This window comes from Eurosta solidaginis, chromosome 2 (assembly GCF_040869045.1).
Source record: "Eurosta solidaginis isolate ZX-2024a chromosome 2, ASM4086904v1, whole genome shotgun sequence".
NCBI lineage: Eukaryota > Metazoa > Arthropoda > Insecta > Diptera > Tephritidae > Eurosta > Eurosta solidaginis.
The window spans coordinates 117,058,108-117,065,011 of NC_090320.1; the positions used below are offsets into that span (position 1 = coordinate 117,058,108).

The 6,904-nt window shown below is 42.8% G+C and overlaps 1 protein-coding gene and 1 pseudogene across 2 annotated transcripts in view; one reads left to right on the forward strand and one right to left on the reverse strand.

Annotated features, from left to right (window-relative positions):
* Window positions 1-6,904, forward strand: part of gus (gustavus) — a 336,617-nt gene that overhangs the window by 44,511 nt on the left and 285,202 nt on the right. The gene's annotated exons all lie outside the window — the stretch shown is intronic.
* LOC137242953 (U6 spliceosomal RNA) lies at window positions 877-977 on the reverse strand (annotated as a pseudogene).

Sequence of the window (6,904 nt, forward strand, 5' to 3'; positions counted from 1 at the left end):
CAAAAATTTGATATGCTTGGTCTTTTCGATTGCCGTCTAGTTTACTGTTTAACTGTTGGATTGTTTTTCCTATTCTGTTAAATGCTTCAACTATTATTTTAAGATGCTTTACTACTGTTTCTGCCTTTACTTTTGTATTTTTTATTAATACATTGTAAGATTTTTCTCCTATCGTTTTTTCTTCTATGAGTAGTTAAACCTTATCTAAACCGCGGCTGGCATATCGCTTTTTAAGAATTTATTATGGGTTGAGTAGAGTTTCAGAAACAAACTGATGCAACTAACTACGCAGATGATTAGAAGCATGATCTTAATAGTATCTAGTGCCTCAGTTTGGTCTACTACTTGGACTGAGTTTACAACGTTCGCCGTTGGTTTTTCTATTTTTGATTCTTGGCATCCCATCGTAAAAAAAAATATGAAGAAACAATTTTTTTTTTGTTTTTCTTTTTTTTTTATTAAACATTTTTTTTTTTTCAATATTTTAATCTGTTCTTCCCATAAATTTGACTTCCCACCTGCTGCTGTTGCGTGTGGGTCTCTAACATTCCATATTGTTTGTTCCCCAGGCATCTCAATAAGTTTCCAATGACATTTCAACCAAATTAAGTTTTAATTTTCCTTGGTCTTTCCATAATTTTAAAATCATCTTTCTATAATTTTATTTTATATTTTTTTTTTCAACACCCTAATGTTTATATTACTGGCCTTGGTTTTTATGTTAATTAGGAAAAAAAAAATTTTTTTACAGCAAAAATATAATTTTTGCTTTTCAATAGGCAGCCGTTAGGTTGCCCGAATATTTTCCTGCTTAAAAATAATTTTTAAATTGTCAAAGTTAAGCTAATATACGTATTATACTTATAATTATTAGCTGCTAGTCCTGAAGGTTTCACGATTTCGGTGTCATCCTTGCGCAGGGGCCATGCTGATCTTCTCTGTATCGTTCCAATGTATGTTTTGTTGAGTTCTTCCAATTGCCGCAATTTTTACTGTTGCTGCCCGAGTTTAATTATCATTTCTCTTTTTTTTCTTTTACAAGGCTTAGGTTGTAATCAGCCAGTAAAATCCTTACCAATGAATTAGGCTGAATAATCCGCCAGTAGGATCATAGGCAGGATCGCCATATAAAAGATTAAAATGCAGTAATTGGTTCTGTGAGTTTTTAACATCAATGAGCGAATGCTTCTTTATTCAAATATTGTCAGCTTATTTATACTAAATTATTGTACACATATTCTTACATACATATTTACTTTAAGCATACATACTTACATACATATTTACCTTAAGCATACATACTTACATACCTACAAACAACTCGACACAAAATATATACCTACACTTCTGTGTTGAGCTGTGACTTTTGTGGGGAATGCAACGTCCGCAAATTTTCCGGAATGCAAATTTGGTTTGGTCGTGCGTTGTACACACACCTGTATTAAATCGTGTGAATGGCTATGTCAGCAACAATTAGCAGATGCCTTTTTATGTGTTGATGAAAATGTAGACTCTCTTTGTTACAGGGTAGCATATTAACTGATTTACTTATTTGGCATTGAAATTGTTGGCTGTTTACACTACACCGTTATCAGGCGGTCGTTGTGGAACAAAAAAGCTATACGCGAAACTGAAAACAAAGTTTCATTGGAAAACTATGACGAGAGATAAATCCAAATTTGTGAAGCTCTGCAATAAAGAAAAATTTGTTATTACGGCAACACCAATAAAACATTTCGATGTTGTTGTAGTAGACACAATCGTCCCTTTACCAACCTCTGATATCGGTAAGAAGTTTGCTGTTACCTTGATATGTGACAAAATACCTTGTAACCATAGTAATACCTGATAAAACAGCCAGTACTGTAACCAAAGCCATTTTCGAAGGGTTCATTCTTACCTACGGTGTAATGAATGCCATTAGAACGGATTTAGGCACGTAGTATAAAAACGAAATCTTTAACGAATTATGTAATATTTTAAAAATATACCACAACTTTTCTACGGCTCACCACCATTACAATAGAACGTAACCATCCCAAGGCAGTCAGTTCTATGTACCGGAGCGACTCGGGATTTTTCCCGACCAAGGACTGTCATTTCAGTGTGACCCCATTTAATTTGTTTCGTCCCTCCCACAAATTGTCATCCTCCCAGCAGCTCCTTGCAGCAGGACTGCTACATATTCTCTTACTCCGGGAAGGTATCGAACCCAATACGGGTCCGTCTCCTCACCCCGGTCCTGAGAAATGGTTTTGCTGCATTTGCCAGAAAAGAATCTTTTTAGGACGGTCATACTCTGTTCAGTGTGTCTCGTGCAAGGGATGGTTGCACCGGACAGGTTGTTCTGGGCTTGATCCCAAAACCCGACGTCCACGTAACTTTTATAAATCTTTTGTGGCTCCTTGCTGCTCACGCCCAAGGGCGTCCCGTAGTCTACGCCTAAGCGTATCCCCACTACCTTCCAGCAGCTTCGCTGCTCAGCAAGCCACAACAAGTACCCGCTGCTGCTCGCGCCCCACGGCGCCAACAACTCAAACAGCTGATACCACTCATAACTACTACCTTCGTAGTAGAGCTGGTAGCAATGCTGAGCATCAGCCCCTGCCCCCGTCTTCTTCTCCTCCCCTCTTTTCTGGCAGCAATCGTGCAGGTCAGGGAAACAGACTCTTAGTCCCTGCCTCCGTTTGCACCGTCTGCCAGCACAGAATATATAGGTTTGCGACATCCGCTCAATGCAGCTCCTGCCTTGGGTGGTGCCACTTTCCTAGATGTTCTGGTCTCCGCGACGGCAACCCCTCGACGGGTTTCATCGCGCCATGTTGCCAGGTCGCAAACCCAAATCATCCGGGTACCCCAATGCTTGCCCAAGGGCGCCCAGTCCCAAGGCCACAACAGCAATTGCGTCCTGGCCTTCCACAACCTAGGCGTAGTCACCCCTCACTTACCCCTAGAGTGGCGGCGTCACCCCTCATGCACTTCAGAATTCTGCAGTTCAACTGTAATGGACTAACTGGGAAGATTACGGAGATAGTCGATTTCATGAAGCGGCACAACATCCGCATTGCTGCGATTCAAGAGACTAAACTCACAGCAAGATCTTCATTGCAGACCTGCTCTGGTTATAATGTCCACAGGAAAGACCGCGAGAGCGGAAATGGAGGCGGCCTCGCGTTTATTATACACCACTCTGTGCAATATCATATATTTGATCCTGGCATCGACCGCAGTGACAATGTCTTAGAACGTCAAGGCCTATCTGTCCGGTCAGGCGATGCAAATCTAGAAATCATCAACATCTACATCCCTCCTGTCACCTGTTGCCCCAGTGGATACCGCCCTAATATCGAGGCCTTACTCACTGGCAACAATCGCATTATCTTAGGCGATTTCAATGCCCATCACGACCTATGGCATTCAAACTTGCGGGCGGACAGTAGGGGTGAGATGTTGGCGGATCAAATAGACGAAACGACGTTCTGCACAATTAACGGAGACGCCCCCCACACGTATGGTAGGAAGCTGTCATAGCTCGCCAGATATCTCAATCGTGAGCGCAGAACTCGTAAACTGCGTCAACTGGCAGCCGATGGTAACATTGGCATCCGACCACCTGCCCATACTAATTTCGTTCGAGCGTACCGCCGACTTCATCGTCACCGAAAAACGCACTTTCATAAACTTCAAAAAAGGAAAGTGGGAAGAATATAAATCTGCAACAGACAGCAGCTTTGCTGCCCTCCCTATCCCGACTGATGCCCGCCAAGGGGAGCGTGCCTTCCGTAAGGTCATTGAATCCGCCTCGGCACATTTCATTCCCGCCGGGAGAATTCCCGAAATCCGGCCCCACTTCCCGGCGGAGGCCGCGAGCTTAGCGAGGGAACGCGACCTTATAAGACAGCTTGATCCAGGCGACCCCCAAATAAGGGATATAAACCAACGCATCAGATTGCTTGTGGACGAACACAAGCGGGCGAAATGGGAAGAGCACCTAAGAGGTTGTAACCTCTCTACCGGTGTAGGTAAACTTTGGTCCACCATAAAGTCCCTATCGAATCCGACTAAGCACAAAGACAAAATTTCCATCGCCTTTGGCGATAAGGTGCTGTCGGATGCGAAAAAATGCGCGAGCGCTTTCTGCCGACAATATATAATGCATCCTACGGTCGACAAAGATAGACGGAGAGCCAATAGACGTGCACATAAACACAAACTCAGCGCGTCACCAATTACCATCACCGCTAGAGAGGTTGAGGACGCCATTGGTCGCGCTAAACCATCCAAAGCAGTGGGCCCAGACGGCATAGCCATGCCGATGCTTAAAAACCTAGGGAAAGAGGGTTTCAAATATTTAGCGCATGTCTTCAACCTGTCTGTTTCCACCTTTGTCATCCCCGAGAAATGGAAAATGGCCAAGGTGGTCCCGCTACTAAAGCCTGGGAAACCAGCTAACGTAGGTGAGTCATATCGTCCGATATCTCTCCTATCGCCAGTGGCAAAGACGCTTGAAGCCATTTTGCTCCCTCATTTCCAAGCACATTTGCAGCTAGCCCCTCATCAGCATGGCTTCAGAAAACTCCATAGCACTACCTCCGCGCTAAATGTCATTAGCACCCAGATAAATTGCGGTTTGAATCAATATCCCCACCATAGAACAGTACTCGTAGCGTTAGACCTATCAAAAGCTTTTGATACGGTCAACCATGGCTCGTTACTGGAAGACCTGGAAGGGTCTACCCTTCCCCCATGTCTTAAAAGGTGGACCGCAAATTATCTGGGTGGTCGGCAGGCATCGGTGCAATTCAGAAACGAAACATCAAAACAAAGGAGAATTAAACAAGGGGTGCCACAGGGTGGTGTCCTATCCCCGCTTTTGTTTAATTTCTACATATCTAAGCTACCTTCACCACCGGAAGGAGTCACAATCGTTTCCTACGCCGATGACTGCACAATAATGGCCACAGGCCCAGGCCCAAAGATCGATGAGCTATGTAACAAAATAAACGGCTATCTCCCTGATCTCTCCAGTTTTTTCGCCTCGCGAAACCTGTCATTGTCACCGACTAAATCTTCCGCGACCTTATTTACAACATGGACGCCCCAAATGTCGACCATATTGAACATCCACGTTGATGGCACTACGCTACCGACTGTCCCACACCCCAAAATCTTGGGTGTGACGTTTGATCAGGATCTACATTTTGGTGCGCACGCAACCGCAATTGTTCCAAGAATTCAGAGCCGTAATAAAATCCTCAAATCCCTTGCTGGCAGTACCTGGGGAAAAGATAAAGAAACGCTCTTGACCACATACAAAGCAATTAGCCAGCCGATTACGTGCTACGCGTCACCCATATGGTCGCCAAGCCTAAAAACCACCCACTGGAAGAAACTACAGGCCTGCCAAAATACTGCTCTCAGAATCGCCACGGGTTGTCTTCTTATGTCCCCAGAACACCACCTGCATAATGAGGCGAGAATACTCCCCATCAGGGAGAGAAATGAGATGCTGACCAAACAGTTTCTGTTGAATACCCAGAAACCTGGGCATCCCAACAGACACCTGATTGACGAACCAGCACCGCCTAGGGGCCTAAGGAGTCATCTCCGTAAGCATTTTGAGGAAATACGGCACCTGAGAACCCAGCCGTATGAAGCGGAAAAACACAAGCAGGTCCTTGGTGAACTCCATAGACAGGCGTCGGACCTTTATGTCGGGAATTGCCCGGTGAATCCAGTACTTGAAGAAAAATATCCAGAACTCGCAGAAGAGGAACGCATACTCCCCAGGGAAACGCGTGTCACTCTTGCTCAACTTCGTTCTGGATACTGTAACAGGTTAAACTCTTACCTATCCAGAATCAACCCCGACATACAAAATGTATGCCCTGCTTGTAATGTGTCCCCACATGACACCAACCATCTCTTTAATTGTAATGTGGAACCAACGCCTCTAACACCCCTTTCCTTATGGTCCACCCCTGTTGAAACGGCAAGTTTCCTTGGACTCCCGTTAGAGGATATTGATGACAATTTGTGATCGGTCGCGGCTATTAGGTGGGGCGAGCATTGCTACAACAACAACAACAACGTAACCATCCTGTTTTTAATGAATATCTTCGCGAATACTTGAATGAAACATCTTCTGACTGGGATACCTACTTAAAATATTTCACATTTCACCATAACGTAACCGTTAACTCAGCTTTTGATAATAAGATAACGCCATTTGAGTTAGTTTTCGGCAAACACACTATATTACCGAAAGAGGTACAAACTGTTACAATCGATCCTATTTACAATATTGATAACTATGCCAAGTATAGGATGCAAAAATTGCATAATCTTGCAAAAAGTTTGATAAGTAAACACAAAGCTTGAAACAAGTTGCTATATGATAAAGGCGTGCGACCGTTAAATTTGAAAATAAATGATTTGATACTAGTCGAAAGACCCTTACGAAAAACATAACAGCATCTATAAAGGCCCATTTCAGGTTCAAAAGGTCGACGGTGTTAATGTCGATGATGAAACACACAAAAAAAACCTAGAACGATACACAAAAATAGATTAAGGAAAATTACTAAAAAATAAATAAATAAATGAATAAAATGGATATGTACAATTTTAGCCCTAAAATATATATTCACACGCATATATATCTATGAATTTTAATATTAGTGCTGAACAAGTTCTTAAACTTATACATTTATGAAAAAAAAATTTGAATTACTACCTACATTTTACGTTTTCAATAAAACACTCAAATTTATTAAACTGAACGAATAAAGAAAAGGGAAAAATATAACTTACCAATTTAAAAAGTTATTCGTTCAGTTCGTTCAATTAGTGTACAGCCCTGACAGCGGAACGATGATTGTATCAAGCCTGATCAACTTGATGC